The following is a 16,733-nucleotide window of genomic DNA, read 5'->3' as shown; positions in this document are numbered from 1 at the left end:
GTTCTAGACAACAGACTTGTCAGGCAGGCTGTGACATCCTAAGGTCTGCACTGCTGTCTTCATCCCTCCCCCCATACCTTGTATTGCCTTCAGTGCACAGGTGCTCAACATGAACTCAAATACCTTTCTGTTTAGTGTTTCTTTTGTTTTGAGACGGAGTCTCGCTCTGTTACCCAGGCTGGAGTGCAGTGGTGTGATCTCGGCTCACTGCAACCTCTGCCTCCCGGGTTCAAGTGATTCTTCTGCCTTAGCCTCCTGAGTAGCTGGGATTACAGCCACCCGCCACCACGCCTGGCTAATTTTTGTATTTTTAGTAGAGACGGGGTTTCACCATGTTGGTCAGGCTGGTCTTGAACTCCTGACCTCAAGTGATCCGCCTGCCTCAGCATCCCAAAGTGCTGGGATTACAGGCATGAGCCACTGCACCTGGCTGCTCAGTGTTTATTTACTGGGGTGCAGCATTAGGAGTGATTAAGTCAAGCATCATGCTAAGAGTTCACATCAGTGTCTTATTAATGTCTGCACCCCTAGCATATAGTGGGTGCTCATAAACATTTATTTAAACTATTGAGAGAAATAGTACACTTTACATCAGAATGAAAGAACCAATTTACAGAATCAAGCCCATCCATCCCTTCCTCCCTGCCATCTCAGCTTCCCAAGTTTCCAAGTCTAAGAATCAATCTCCAGGCACCACCAAATTCTCCTCACCTCCTTGCCCTTGTATCTATCTGCAGGTGCCTCTGAGGCAGGAGAATAGGGTCTGGAGGCAGGGAACCTGAGGCTGATTCAGGCTGACCTCCTAAAACTAAATCAAAAGGAAAATCCCAATTTTCCACGCCCAAGTAACAAAAGGAACAGAGGCTACTCCCTTTGCAACCCCCAACTTTTCTGCGTGGCAGATGAAAAACTGAAATTATCTCTGATTGGTCCCTTCCCACAACCAATCAGGCTGGTGCTGGCCAAGTCTTCATTTGTATAGGAGACTTCATTTGTAACTTCACTTCAGTCTCTGATTGGTGGCTTTCCACAACCTATCAGACTGATCCCAGGCCACTATTTCATTTACATAGGGTATACATCAAGTAACCAACGGGAAACCTCTAGAGGGTGTTTAAACCCCAGGCAGTTCTGTAAGCCACCTGCTTGAGCCCTTTCCCACCCTGTGGAGTGTACTTTTGTTTTCCGTAAATATTTGCTTTCATTGCTTTATTCTTTCCTTCCTTTGTTCGTGTGTTTTGTCCAATTGTTTGCTTAAAACGCCAAGAACATGGACACCCTCCACCAGTAACACCTCTGCCTGGAATCCCTTTCCCACTCACTAGCAAAACCCTTTAATCTCTTCAAGACGCAGCTCAAATTTTGACCTCCTCCAGAGAGCCTTTCTTGTTTGTCTCTTTTGGGTTTGTTGTATTATTGTTGTTGTTGTTGTTGTTGTTGTCATCGTCGTTGAGAGAAAGAGAGTCTGGCTCTGTTGGCCAGGCTGCAGTGCAGTGGTGCAATCATAGCTCGCTGCAGCCTCCAACTCCTGGGCTCAAGTGATCCTCCCACCTCAGCCTCCAGAGTACCTGGGACTACAGGTGCATACCACCCACATCTGGCTAATTATGTTATTTTATTTTTGTAGAAATGAGCATCTCCCTACATTGCCCAGGCTGGTCTCTGGTCTCTCTTTTTTTTTTTTTTTTGAGACAGGGTCTCACTCTGTAACCCAGGCTGGAGTGCAGTGGTACAATCATGGCTCATTGCAGCCTCAGTCTCCCAAGCTCAAGTGATCCTCTTGCCTCTGAACTCCTGGCCCCAAGTGATCCTCCTGCCTTGACCTCCCAAAGTTGATTACATGCATGAGCTACTGCACCTGGCCTCCAGAAAGCCTTCCTTGGATAGTTGCCTCCTCTGTAAACAGGAGTCAGCTAAACAGTACCCCTGCAGCAGTTGCTCTGAGGATACAACGAGATTAGGCACATGGTGTCTGGGATAGACTTGACTCTCAAAAGTACTAGCTGCTGTTATGCCCCAATAATCCCCCAGTCTCCGGCTCCCTAAATCACTTCGCTCCCTACAAGCCCTCCATAAGCAAATTTCATTATACCCTGAGGCCAAACCATCTATGTGGCAGGCAGAAAAACGGTTCCCCTAAGATGTCTACATCCTAATCCCTGGAACCTGTGAATATGTTACCTTATATGGCCAAAGGGACTTGGCAGATGTGATTAAGGATCTTAAGATGGGAGACAGTCGTGGATTATCCTGTGAGCCCAGTGTAATCACAAGGATCCTTATAAAAAGGAGGTAGAGAAGGCCAGGCGCGGTGGCTCACGCCTGTAATGCCAGCACTTTGAGAGGGCGAGGCGAGCGGATCACCAGGTCAGGAGATCGAAACCATCCTGGTTAACACGGTGAAACCCCGTCTCTACTAAGAATACAAAAAAATTAGCCAGGCATGGCAGCGTGCGCCTGTGGTCCCAGAACTCAGGAGGCTGAGGCAGGAGAAGGGTGTGAACCCGGGAGGCAGAGCTTGCAGTGAGCCGAGATCACTCCACTGTACTCCAGTCTGGGTGACAGAGCAAGACTCCGTCTCCAAAAAAGAAAAAGGAGGTAGAAGGGTCAGAGTTAGAGGAAGAGATGTGACCAAAGACAGAAAGGTGTGAAGTTGCCACACTGCTGGCTTCAGAGATGGAGAGAGGGGCCAGGAGCCCAAGGAATGAGGACAGCCCCTAGAATCTGGACAAGACAAAGAAACCGATTTTCTCCTGGGGCCTCCAGAAGGAACACAACGATGCTGACTCCTAGATTTCAGAACTTCTGATCTCCAGGAACTATAAGATAATAAGTTTGTTGTTTTAAAGCCGCTAAGTAATTGCAGCAATTTGTTACAGCAGCAATCGGAAACAAAGTCCTGAACAGCGGCTCTCAACCTTGGGCAATTTTGCTCCCTCAAGGGACATTTGGCAATGTCTAGAGACATTTCTGGTTGTTGCAACTCTAGGGGTGCAACTAGCATCTAGTGGATAGAGGCCAGGGATGCTGCTAAACATCCTAAAATAAATAGAACAGTACCCTACAATGAAGAAGATCTGGCCCCATGTCAGTGCTGAGGCTGAGAAACCCAGCTCTAGAATGAATCTGGTGGAATTTCTTTCGTTTTTTGAGATGGAGTCTCACTCTATCGCCCAGGTTGGAGCGCAGTGGCTAAATCTTGGCTCACTGCAACCTCCACCTCCCGGGTTCAAGTGATTCTTGTGCCTCAGCCCCCTGAGTAGCTGGGATTACAGGTGTGTGCCGGCTGATCTTGAACTCCTGACCTCAGGTGATCCGCCCATCTCAGCCTCCCAAAGTGCTGGGATTACAGGCGTAAGCCACCGTGCCTGGGCTCTTTTTTTTCTTTTTTAAGAGACTGGGTGGGTGTCTTGCTCTCTCGTCCAGGCTGGAGTGCATTGGCATAATCATAGCTCACTGCATCCTCGAATTCCTGGGCTCAAGGGATCCTCCCGCCTCAGCCTCCCGAGTAGCTGGGACTACGGGCATGTGCCAACATGCCTGAGTTATTTTAAAATTTTTTTTGTAGAGATGGTGTCTTGCCGCTCCTGAGCTCAAGTGATCTTCTAGCCTCAGCCTCCCAAAGTGTTGGAATTACAGGCGTGAGCCACTGTGTCCGGCCTCTGGTATAATTTTAAGGAGCCCTCCCCAACCCTCTCTTCCCCTTTTCCCTTTAAAAACAAATCTCCCCACATACCATAAAGAGACAGACAAGGTCGGGTGCGGTAGCTCACGCCTGTAATCCCAGCACTTCGGGAGGCCGAGACGGGTGGATCACGAGGTCAGGAGTTTGAGACCTGACCAACATGGTGAAAACCCCACCTCTACTAAAAATACAAAAACTAGCTGGGTGTGGTGGTGCGCACCTGTAATCCCAGCTACTTAGGAGGCCAAGGCAGAAGAATCGCTTGGACCTGGGAGGCGGAGGTTGCAGTGAGCCGAAATCGTGCCACTGTACTCCAGCCTGGGTGACAGAGCAAGACTCTGTCTCAAAAAAAAAAAAGAGAGAAATCAACTTAACCGACGTAAACAGCAACCTGCTGCAGAAGCCAGAAATACGCCATCATTTGCTCTGCTAAAGGCTCGTAAAAATATCATTGCAGTACACTGTGTTTTCTGCATAGAAAACTGTCATCATGCAAGGGCTATTTTATTGTTTCAGGAATCTGAAAACTGCATTTCGGAATATGAAACACAAAATATCATAATTATAGCTTTGATTAGCAAAATGCACAAGGGAGCTTGAATTGTAATGTTTAACCACTTGCTGGGCACCCTCTGCGTGTCCACGGTACACTCTGTACTCCTGGTGGGTGAGCTCAGGGACACAGCACGTCTCACTTCTCACATGGACTCTGTGTGCCCAGCCCTCTCGGTGGCCAGACCACGTGAGTGTCTTGAACAAAAGGGACCGTGTCTTGTTCCTCTGCAGCTCCCAGCCCAAAGCACAATGCCTGGTACACACCATAAATGCACAAGTGCGTGCTGCATGAATGAACGAGTAAGTGAAGAAAAGCTGGCAGTTTCCTGCTGATATAATGGAGAAACAGAAGGACTTTTGTGTTGTGGCTGGGCACGGTGGTTGACCCCTGTAATCCCAGCACTTTGGGAGGCCGAGGCAGGTAGATCGCTTGAGGCAAGGAGTTCGAGACCAGCCTGAGCAACATGGCGAAACCCCATCTCTACCAAAAGTTAAAAAATTAGCCAGGCGTGGTGGCGCACGACCTGTATAGTCCCAGCTACTTAGGAGGCTGAAGCTCGAGAATCACTTGAACCAAGGAGGGAGAGGTTGCAGTGAGCCAAGACTGCGTCACTGCACTCTAGCCTGGGCAGCAGGGCAAGACTCTATCCCCCTGCCCCCAGACCTCTGCAAAAAAACAAAAAAACAAAAAAACTACTGTGTTGTAACCACATAGGGGTTACTTAGTCCAATGACATGGCTGAGGCTGTAGTGGGAAAGACTGGCTCATGGAGGATCTGAAAAGCACCAAAACCAGATCTAGCCAAACAAGGCCTTTGGGATGAATTCAATTCCTGGCCCTGTCACAATCAGCTGAGGAATGCTGGGGAAATTACTTAACCTCTCTGAACCTCAGCTTCTTCATCTGTAAAATTCATTCACCCAACAGAGCAGAGCAAAGTGAGCAAGGTGGAGAAGAAGTGAGAGAGGGGACCTGAAAACCACAGTGGCACAGAGAGCTGGCTTTCCTCCAGGAATCCTTTCTCCCCTGCCAGGCCAGGGACTACGTTTCCCAGCATCCCTTGCAGCTAGGTAAGGTCATGTGACTGCATTCTGGCCAGTGAAAACGAGCACAAATAACTTGTACTATGTCTCAGCCCATCCAGCAACCCATTTTCCATACCCTGGTTGGCTTCCTCTCCACTGCAATCCTGCCCAGAACAGATTGGTAGCATTTCAGTATCACTTACAAAGCACTTGCTACATAACTCCTCTCAGCTCCCTAGAAGGCATGTGCTCCTTCCTCCTTGGGCTCTGAACATGCTATGCCTTCTGTCTGGTACACACCCCAGCCTGTCCTCCCTATCCATCCCCTGGCCAACTTGTCTGCTCATCCCTCAGGTCTCAGCTTAGATGCCATCTCCTCCAGGAAGCCTCCCCTGAACCCCAGGAGGTAGTTGCTCTTAGCTTCACTCTACAGATGAGAAAACTAAGGAACAGAGAGGTTATGTGAATTACCGCAAATCACATGACTAGAGTTGGGTTTGAAGCTGGTGCGGGCTGAATCCAGGGCTTTCAACGCAGTCATCACTTCCTTAACCAGCGCTTCTAAAAGTATGGGACCAGCTGCCGCAGCAGCCACTGCAGCAGCCTCACCTGGCAACTTGCTGGAAATGCAAATTCTCAAGCCTCACTACAGACCTACTAAATTAAACTCTGGGGATGGGTCCAGCAATCAAAGTGTAAGCAAGTCCTCCTGGGGATGCTGGTATGCACTGAAGTTAGAGGAACACTGGCCTAGGGCAATTTTCTTCAGTTTAGCCATCTACTTCCGGGTGCTTCCTCTGGCTTGCTAGTCCTTGCTAGATCTCGAAAGCTTCACAGCTGGAGAACAGAACGCCACCCACCCTCTGACTCTGCAGCCATTTGAAATGCTTCTCTTGGAGTCCCACAGCCCTGGGACTTTGGGGGTTGTGGGGGGGACTGTTATCTTCTGCTTTATCATCAGCATGTTAGTGACTAATTCCTTCCTTTGTGTGAAGCCTTCTTACATTTGGGCACGGCTCATGCCTGTGATCCTAACACTTTGGGAGGCCGAGGCAGAAGAATTGCTTGAGCCCAGAGTTCAAGCCCAGCTTGGGCAACAGAGTGAGACCCCATCTCTACACTAAAATTAAAAGTTAGCCAGGCATGGTGGTAGCTCATGTCTGTAGTCCCAGCTACTTGGGAGGCTGAGGCCGGAGGATCACTTGAGCCGAGGAATTCCAGGCTGCAGTGAGCTGTCACCGTGCCACTGCACCCCAGCCTGTGTGACAGAGCAAGACCCTGTCTCAAAACAACAACAAAAAAGAAGCCTCCTTGCTTGTGCTCATCAGCCTTGGCTGCAAGCATTTAATCCAGCAACACTTTAAGGCCCAGGCCGCCTTCATCCCAGGTGTAGACAAGGTCATCACTCTAAAAACCTTCTAGGAGCCTTCTCAGTTCATTGGGGTAATGACCTGCAGCTTTTAGGTCAGCAGACCCAATCTTCCTCAACAAAAAAAACTTTGATTCTTTTAAATTAGTTCAACCAGCTGCTATTACTTTGGCTATAGCCCTGATCATTCAGTTGTTCTGCTTCAGGTGTAAGAACTGGACCAGAAATAGTGAATCCTGGAGAATGAGCTTGAACAAGTCCAAGCTTCTGCTGTTCACCCTTGGCTTTCTTTGCACAGCTCCCAGAGTCCCGGCAACCAGACACCAACCCCGCCAAAGACGGAAGGAGACTGCTTTGGGGACTTTCCCACACAAGATAACAACCCTAAAGACACCCTTCCCGGGCTTCCCGGGTGGGCGTGGTGGCTCACGCCTGTAATCCCAGCACTAGAAAGAGGCGGGTGGATCACGTGAGGTCAGGAGTTTGAGACCAGCCTGGCCAACACAGTGAAATCCCGTCTCTACTAAAAATACAAAAATCAGCTGGGCATGGTGGCATGCACCTGTAGTCCCAGCTCAGACTCAGGAGGCTGAGGCAGGAGAATCACCTGAACCTGGGAGGCAGAGGTTGTAGTGAGCTGAGATCGCACTACTGCACTCCAGCCTGGGTGACAAAGCAAGATTCCATCTCAAAAACAAAAAACAAAAAATGCTCCTTCTGGCTTGAGGCTCTGCCCTCCTCTAGGCCTTCAAAGTTCCCTTGACTTGTCCAACAAATGAGGAAAGAGTGAGAGGTTTTTAGGGTCGAGGCTTGAAACGGACACACGTTTCATCAGCGAAAACTCAGCCTTGTGGCCCTACTGAATGGTAAGGGAGCCTGGGAAAATTCATCCAGGGAGCGCCCCAGGAGGATGAGAACATGGATACTGGTGACCCATAGCTCTCTCTGCCACATAATACAGTAAAATGTTTTAAAAGCAAATCAGCGATTTTTTTTAAAATTTTAAATAGAGACCGGGTTTCACCCTGTCAGCCAGGCTGGTCTTGAATTTCTGGGCTCAAGCAATCCTCTGGCCTCGGCCTCCCAGAGTGGCTGGGATTACAGGCAGGAGCCACCGCACCCAGCCAGTGATATATCCTTAATCAGCCAAAAAGTACTGTACAGTTACAAAAAGCACAAGAAAAAAAAATGGTGATTTTTTTTTTTTTTTTTTTTTGAGACGGAGTCTCGCTCTGTCGCCCAGGCTGGAGTGCAGTGGCCAGATCTCAGCTCACTGCAAGCTCCGCCTCCCGGGTTCACGCCATTCTCCTGCCTCAGCCTCCCGAGTAGCTGGGACTACAGGCGCCCGCCACCTCGCCCGGCTAGATTTTTGTATTTTTTAGTAGAGACGGGGTTTCACCGGGTCAGCCAGGATGGTCTCAATCTCCTGACCTCGTGATCCGCCCGTCTCGGCCTCCCAAAGTGCTGGGATTACAGGCTTGAGCCACTGCGCCCAGCCGGATCTTATTTTTTGAGACAGAGTCTCGCTTTGCTGCCCAGGCTGGAGTACAGTGGTGCCATCTCAGCTCACTGCAACCTATGCCTCCTGGGTTCAAACGATTCTCGATTCTCCTGCCTCAGCCTCCCAAGTAGCTGGGATTACAGGCTCATGCCTACATGCCCAGCTAATTTTTGTTTTTTTTTTTTGTTTTTTTTTTTGTTTGTTTGTTTTTTTTTTTTGAGACGGAGTCTCGCTTTGTCGCCCAGGCTGGAGTGCAGTGGCCGGATCTCAGCTCACTGCAAGCTCCGCCTCCCGGGTTGACGCCATTCTCCTGCCTCAGCCTCCCGAGTAGCTGGGACTACAGGCGCCCACCACCTCGCCCGGCTAGTTTTTTGTATTTTTAGTAGAGACGGGGTTTCACCATATTAGCCAGGATGGTCTCGATCTCCTGACCTCGTGATCCGCCCGTCTCGGCCTCCCAAAGTGCTGGGATTACAGGCTTGAGCCACCGCGCCCGGCCTGTATTTTTAATAGAAATGGTGGCTCCCTATGTTGGCCAGGCTGGTCTCAAACTCCTGACCTCAAGTGATCCACCCGCCTCAGTCTCCCAAAGTACTGAGATTACAGGCCTGAGCCACCACGCCCCTCGCCCAAAAAACCGGTAGCTTTTAAAATGTACACCAATATGTGTAAACTGTGATCATCTCAGTTCTGACTTCTGGCCTTCCCATTCCCTGCAGAGGGTAAGAACTTCGGACCGCACCCACTTCTTTGAGAAAGGGGGCTCAGAGGAGGGCGGACGCCAATCCCAGCCATGTTACACTGAAATTCATGTCGTTGAGAGGTTTTACTGTATTTGTTGAATTAATAGCTGAACAAAGGAATGAACATCGGGTGCTGTGGAGGCCACAGAGAAGGAAGACACCTGCATATGCCATCTCTGAACTCTACCTTCCTTCCAACCTGCCTCTTCCCAGCTCAGCTTAAACATCACCCTCTCCCCTTTACACACACAGTGGGCATTCTCAGCTCCCACCTGTTTGCTCTGTATTCCCATTTACTCCATCTCGCTTTTTAGAATCTGTTTATGTGACTGGTTTCCTCTGAGGGAGCTTCTGTGGGCCTGGGGATCACTCTGACCCTCGGTTTCCTCCTCGGTAAAAACATTAGGATAGACTAGGTGACTCAATTCCCTGCGACTTCACAGCCTGTCCAGGGCCCTCGACCACAGGGCCCTCGGCCATCAGATGTCTCCCGGGGCCACAGACTATCACACTGTGTGCCAGGCACTGTTTCAAGCACCTGACATATACATACTCATTTACTTTTATCCAAGGACACCAAGTGGTAGATACTAATACTGTACCCATTTTACCGATGAGAAAACCGAGGGCCAGAGAGCAGAAATGAGCTAGAATTCCAACCCAGGACTCCAGCCCTAGTGTTTCCTGCTTTCCTGGCTGAAGAAGCGCCCACCACCGAGGTCCCAGAGGTCGGGCTCCCTAGGACCGTCCCTCTGGGCAGATCTCACTTCCCCATGCGGCCCATCTGTCACACTCAGGGAGCAGCTGGGCTGTTTCCCCGAAATCCCCCAGGCCGGGGGATCTAGGATCTAGGCCGGGGCTTACCCAGGAGGCCCCCACCCCTGCGCGGCCACCGGCTTATTAATGCTCAGCCCCTTGGCGCACAAGTCAGAGGCGCCTGCCAACAAGCGAACTCTCGCAGCCAACAATGCTGCAAGGGCGCGTCTACACAGTCCTGGAGGTTCCGGGAATTCGGGCTGACGCAGGCCTCTAGGTCAGGGGAAAGGGTGGGGGATGCGGCTCTGAGCCCTGCAGGGGACAGGAAGGCAGCGATACGCCCACCCTCCTAGGGGCCCCGAGGGCGTCTCGGGCAGAGGCCCCCAAACTATCTGTCACTTGCAGCCAGATCACCGCCCATTGCTTGCCAATTGCTTTCCATATCCACATCGCCGTTAATCCGCACAACTTCCCCATTTCACCAAAGCAAGCACTGAGCCCCAGAGAGTTTAACAACCAGAGGAGAAGTGCCCCCACACTCTCCTTCCATGCCTTCTCCGGCCCCATTCCCAAGCCCAGACCCAGCACGCTCCAGACGCCTGTAGCGCCGGCTCCCAGCCCCCCACAGCCTTGGCGGCCGCCGTCCACACCTACCTCTCTCGGGCAGACAGGCGCGGCAGCCGCTGCTCACGGCCGCAAGGATCCAGAGGAGTTGGCAGAGGCTCGCGGCCCGGAGCTCCAGGGTGCAGGGCGGGCGGGCCCCCCGAGAGTGCCGGGGAGCGGAGAGCGGGGCGCGCTGGCTGGCGCTCCGGGCACGCAGCTGGGGCCACGCGGGGCAGATGGACCGATCCCGGGGCTCAGGGCCGCCGGAGTGATCCCAGGAAGGGCGCGGGGGCCGCTAGGACGATCCCGGGATGCGAGAGGCGCGTGCCAGGGACTCGCGTGCAGGCTACAGCGAGCGGGACTCGGGTGGCTGCAGGGCCGGGAGTGCGGTCGCTCGATCCGGGCAGGAGGGGAGCTGGGGCTGGAGCTAGGGCTGGGCTAGGTTGAGCAGAAGCAGGCGGGCAGGGGCGGGGCTGGCCTGGCGGGCGCACGGCGTGGCGCTCACGTGGCCGCCCCCAGGTGGCCGTCACAGCGTCTGCAGCCGCCGAGCGGGCCTCCTGGCTCCGGCGCTGGCTCCTAGCCCCAGGTGCAATGGTTAGCGCTAAGTCCTGACTCCCCCTGCTGAGTACACAGTGTCTGGTTCTCCTGCTCAACGCTGGCCTAGCATCCGGCAGCGAGGGAGCAATTCAAGGGAGTGCCCAACTTCCGTCCTCTCCCGCCTCTCTCGCCAGCTCCTCGCTTAGTTCCTGTATTCCTGTCCTTTCCAAAATCACTAGTGATCCAAGCCCATCGCTTGTTTGTATACATCTCTGTACATAACTTTAAAATATGTTTTATCGGAAATACTTTATTTTTCCTGATTTCTGCTTTGTAAAAACAGGCATGTATGACGATTGCAATTATTTGTGTAGTTTTAAAATTAGTATCTCCTCTAGTTATTCCTAACTCTTGACACAGGGCCTGGGTGGCACACAGATGCTTAATACCTGTGGCATGAGTGGTAGAGTGGATACGGTATAAAGAAGAAAACGAATTAAAACTAATAACTGCTGTGAACACTTTGATATTAGGTCCTTCTAGATACTTCGTTAGTGAAATTTTAGAAATTCCACACATTCTAGATATAAAAGTAGTAACAGTGAGTGACATTTATTGAGGGATTTTTCCTAATTCCATCTTCCCAGCACTTTGGGAGGCCGGGGCCGACAGATCTCTTGAGGTCAGGAGTTCGAGACCAGCTTGGCCAACGTGGTGAAACCCCGTCTTTACTAAAAATACAAAAAAAGTAGCCGGGCGCGCCTGTAGTCCCAGCTACTCTGGAGGCTGAGGCACGAGAATCGCTTGAACCCTGGAGGCAGAAGTTGCAGTGAGCCGAGATCGTGCCGTTGTACTCCAGCCTGGGTGAAAGAGTGAGACTCCGTCGCAAAACAAACAAACAAACAAACAAACAAAAAAAGAACAAAACTGAGACTTAAAGAGATAATAACATGCGCCAGGTGAGGCAGTTAGAAAAGGCAGAGCCAGCACTAAAATCCAGACTTCTCTGATTTCAAAGTTCAGGCTCTTCAAAGAACTTTTTTCCTTATTTATAAACCCCCAAGAGAGTAAACTCCAGCTTTTGGCAAAAGACAAAATTGCACCTAGAATTCTGATCCTGGGGCGGTCAGGCAGGAAGGGAAGATCAAAGATGCTGAACTAGTCTGTCCAAGCCCAAAGCAAGATTGAAAAAAAAAAAAAGACGCTACTGCTTAAAGCTCTATGGCCCTTGGGCAAGTTATTTTACTTCTCTGAGCGCTGTCATTTTTGCCTGACCAGCAGGAGTGTCCTGCTTTGCATTAGCGTCTTGGTTAGTCTTCAGGGAACCAGTTCACCCTATTCTCAATTCAGGAAAATAGCCCTCCCCACTCCCCTGGCTCCAAAAATGGACACGTGGCCAGAGCTGGCCAATTAGCATATTTCATCCCTTCTGCCCCATTTATTGGTTCAGGGATGAGCACGTGATCCAAGTTAGGCCAATGAAATACTAATCTGGGCCTTTTTTAGTAATCATAAAAAAAAAAATCTCTCTTTTCCAGGGAGTCGTTGAGCAGATAGGATGTAATAGTGGAGTTTCTGAGCATTCATTCTTATGGCAAATATTTATTAAGCTCCTATTGTGTGCCAAATACGGTGCTAAGAATTGGGGGAAACGCTTGCCTTCAAGGAGATGTCTACTGCGGTAAAATAAAATTACTCAAAGCCGGGCAAGGTGGCTCACACAGGTAATGTCAGAGCTTTGGGAGGCCAAGGCAGGAGGATCAATGGGGTCAGGAGTTCAAAACCAGCCTCAGCAACATAGCGAGACCCCTGTCTTTAAAATAAAACACTAAAAAAAAAAAACAAAAAACCCAGGTGTGGCGGTGGGTGCCTGTAGTCCCAGATACTCAGGAGGCTGAGGCAGGAGGATCCCTTGGGCCCAATAGTTTGAAACTGCAGTGAGCTATGATCATGCCACTGTACTTCAGTCTGGGCAACAGAGTGAGACCCTGTCTCTAAAAATTAAATAAATAAATGAAAAAGGCCAGGCGCAGTGGCTCATGCCAGTAATCACAGTACTTTGGGAGGCTGAGGCGGGCGGATTGCTGGAACTCAGGAATTCGAGACCAGCCTGGGCAGAATAGTGAAGAATCATCTTTATAAAAAATACAAAAATGAGTCGGATGTGGTGGCTTGCCTCTATGGTCCCAGCTACTCAGGAGGCTGAGGTGGGAAGAACACTTGGACCTGGGAGGCAGAGGTTGCAGTGAGCCAAGATCCCGCCTCTACACTCTAGCCTGAGGGACAAAGTAAGACCTTGTCTCAAAAAACAAAAACCAACCACAAACAAAAAAGAAAGTGAAAAGACAACCAGAGAATGGGGAAAAAAAAAATTGCAAATCATATCTGATAAGGGATTTGCAGCTAGAATATATAAAGAACTGTTACAACTCAATAATAAAAAGATAAATACCCCAATTTAAAAATGGGCCAAAGATTGGAATAGATATTTCTCCAAAGATATACAAATGACCAATAAGGACATGAAAAGGTGCTCAACGTCATTAGCCACTAAGAAAATGCAAGGCCAGGCACTGTGGCTCATGCCCGTGATCCTAGCACTTTGGGAGGCCGAGGTGGGATGATTGTTTGAGCCCAAGCGCTCCAGATCAGCAAAAGCAACATAACAAGACCCTTATCTCAAAAAAAAAAAAGAAAAATTAGCCAGGTTCAGTGGTGTGTGCCTGTAGTCCCAGCTACTCGACAGGCTGAGGTGGGAGGATTGCTTGAGCCCAGGAGCTGGAGGCTGCAGTGAGCTATGACTGCACCACTGCACTCCAGCGTGGGTGACCAAAGAAAGCAAATCAAAACACACCCACTACCCACTAGCATGACTATAATCAAAATCTCAGATAATAGCAAGTGTTGGCAAGGATGTAGTGAAACTAGAACTCTCATACACTGCTGGTGGGAATGGCAAGCAGTTTGGCAATTCTTAAAAAAATTAAACATGAAGTTACCATATAACCCAGCAATTCAAATCCTAGCAGAAATGAAAACACATGTCCACACAAAAACTTACACACGAATGTTCATAGGAATATTATTCATAACAGGCAAAACGTGAAAACAATCAAACGACTGAGGAATGCATAATTAAAATGCAGTAGGCCAGGTGGTGGCTTATGCCTGTAATCCCAGCACTTTGAGGGGCCAAGGCGGGCGGATCACTTGAGGCCAGGCTGATCTCGAACTCCTGGCGACAACATGGTGAAACTCCATCTCTACTAAAAATACGAAAATTAGCCAGGTGTGGTGGCGTGTGCCTGAAATCCCAGCTACTCGGAAGGTCACACCACTGCACTCCAGCCTGGGTGACAGAGAGACTCCATCTCGAAAAGAAAAAAAAAAAAAAGAGTGTGTGAATTATATCAGCAATTATAACAGCAATAAAGCTGTCACACACAAAAAAAGAAAAGACAGACTCATGGTGTTATGGTGTTTCTACCTCACCATGGTGATAGAGCCCCGGCTCTTACAGTCACAGTCACGTGGCTGTTCCCAACTGCAACAAGACAGGTATAATCCTCCCATCGGCTCAGGGCGGGGCTGAAGAGCTGCACTGGCCGCAGGCACCATAGGAAGGCTCTGGTTTCCAAAGTGTTAACTGCCCAAATTCCCTGCGCACAGTGGGCTTGGGTTGTGTGTTTCACCTCCTAGGCTCAGAGGTCCTGGGCCTACTGGATATGAGAAATGCCCAACACAGAGCCATCTGGATGGCCCACCTGTAGCTACAGAAAGACTTGAGGAAGTGAGAAGACACCACTCTTCTTGTATTTATTAAATTAAATTAATTTATTTGTGTATTTGTTTTGAGACAGAGTCTTGCTCTGTCACCCAGGCTGGAGTGCAGTGGCGTGATCTCGGTTCACTGCAACCTCTGTCTCCCAGGTTCGAGCAATTCTCCTGCCTCAGCCTCCCAAGTAGCTGGGATTACAGACACCTGCCACCACACCCAGCTAATTTTTTGTATTTTTAGTAGAGACGGGGTTTCACCATGTTGGCCAGGCTGGTCTCGAACTCCTGCCTCAGGTAATCTACCTGGCTCGGCCTCCCAAAATGCTGGGGATTACAGGCCTGAGCCACCACACTCAGCTCCCACTCTTCTTGTAGATAGCATGTTCCTCTCTTACCCTGTGCAAAGCCAAGCCCAGGATGAGGGTGGGGACACATCAGGGCTTCGAGTTTTCATTCACCTATATATTTGCACAGGAAAAGATCTGAAAGGATACATTCAAACTGGTCCTCCCTCTCTCCCTCCCTCCCTCCCTCCCTCCTTCCCTCCTTCCTTCCTTCCTTCCTTCCTTCCTTCCTTCCTTCCTTCCTTCCTTCCTTCCTTCCTTCCTTCCTTCCCTTTCTTTCTTAAGATGGAGTTTCACTCTTGTTGCCCAGGCTGGAGTGCAGTGGTGTGGTCTCAGCTCACTGCAACCTCCGCCTCCAGGGTTCAAACAATTCTCCTGCCTCAGTCTCCCAAGTAGCTGAGATTACAGGCATCCGCCACTATGCCCGGCTAATTTTTGTATTGTAGTAGAGACGGGGGTTTCACCATGTTGGTCAGGCTGGTCTCGAACTCCTGACCTCAACTGATCGACTGCCTTAGCCTCCCAAAGTGCTAGGATTACAGGTGTGAGCCACCGTGCCCAGCTTTTTTTCTTTTTCTTTTCTTTTCTTTTTTTTTTTTTTTGAGACAGTCTGACTCTGTCATCCAGGCTGGAGGTCAGTGGCATGATCTCGGCTCACTGTACCCTCCGCCTCCTGGATTCAAGCGATTCTCCTGCCTCAGCCTCCTAAGAAGCCAGAACTACAAGTGGATACCACCATGCCCAACTAATTTTTGTAGTTTTAATAGAGATGGGGTTTTGCCGTGTTGGCCAGTCTGGTCTGGAACTCCTGACCTCAGTGGCCTCAGGTGATCCGCCAGCCTCAGCCTCCCAAAGTATTGGGATCACAGGTGTGAGCCACTGCACCCAGCCCAAACTGGTACTCTTCACAGTGGTTACTTCTGAGCTATGGTATTCGGTTGTGAAGAAGGGCTGTGGTGAGGGAAAGAATTTCCCTTTTAACTTTATGCCTGTGATTTGACTTTTTTTCTTTTTTTTTTTTTTATCTTATTCTTTTGATTGAACATTTTAAAAAATGTACAACAAGCATGCCTTACATTACAATTTTTTTTTCTTTTTGTTGAGACAGAGCCTTGCTCTGTCGCCCACGCTGGAGTGCAGTGGTGCAATTTAGCTCACTGCAACCTCTGCCTCCCGGGTTCAAGCAATTCTTCTGCCTTAGCCTTCCGAGTAGCTGGGACTACAGGTACCTGCCACCACTCCTGGCTAATGTTTGTATTTTTAGTAGAGACAGGGTTTCACCTTGTTGTTCAGCCTGGTCTCGAACTCCTGACCTCAGGTAATCCACCTGCCGCGGCCTCCCAAAGTGCTGGGACTATACACGTGAGCCACCGTGCCCAGCCTACATCACAAATTTTAAAAAGACAAAACCTGGCTTCCCTTACCAAAGTATGGACAGAGTTTAACTGGGTGGAGAAATGAAGGGATTTTTTTTTCTCATTTGTGCTTTTCCTTTCTTCGCTTGAGTTTCAACAAGGAAAATGGGTTACTTTTGCAAAAGTTATTTTTAAATGTCACATAGAAAAATAAAAAATAAAAAACCAAACATAGCCCAGCTGCTCTGGTGCCTGTGGCCTCCCCACCCTTGCCTGGCTGTGGCTGGGCTTTGCATGGGCTTTGCATATGAGCTGCCCTGGCAGCATTACCCTTGAAGGCATGAATCACCAGAGACGCCTTGTCAGCAGGACTGTGGGAGGCCAGCAGGGCGACGGGCCTGGAGAAATGCAGGGTGGAGCAGAGGAACTGGCGGCCTTGCCTTCAACACTGGATTTTATTTTATTTTATTTTTTAAAGACTT

The 16,733-nt window shown here is 49.8% G+C and overlaps 1 protein-coding gene across 3 annotated transcripts in view; it reads right to left on the bottom strand.

Annotated features, from left to right (window-relative positions):
* Nucleotides 1–10,753, bottom strand: part of LOC105485054 (eukaryotic elongation factor 2 kinase) — an 89,547-nt gene extending 78,794 nt beyond the window's left edge. Inside the window, exon 1 of one of the 3 annotated variants that reach the window (XR_011616343.1) lies at nucleotides 10,290–10,736. The gene's annotated coding sequence lies outside the window, so the exon portion shown is untranslated. Of the gene's footprint in view, nucleotides 1–10,289 lie in introns of all 3 variants that reach the window. The other 2 variants (XM_071084229.1, XM_071084228.1) reach the window with 2 other exon arrangements.
* Nucleotides 10,754–16,733: the final 5,980 nt, after the last annotated feature.

This window comes from Macaca nemestrina, chromosome 18, assembly GCF_043159975.1.
Source record: "Macaca nemestrina isolate mMacNem1 chromosome 18, mMacNem.hap1, whole genome shotgun sequence".
NCBI lineage: Eukaryota > Metazoa > Chordata > Mammalia > Primates > Cercopithecidae > Macaca > Macaca nemestrina.
Note: the sequence above shows the minus strand (reverse complement) of the source record. Positions and strands in the feature narration are given on the sequence as shown.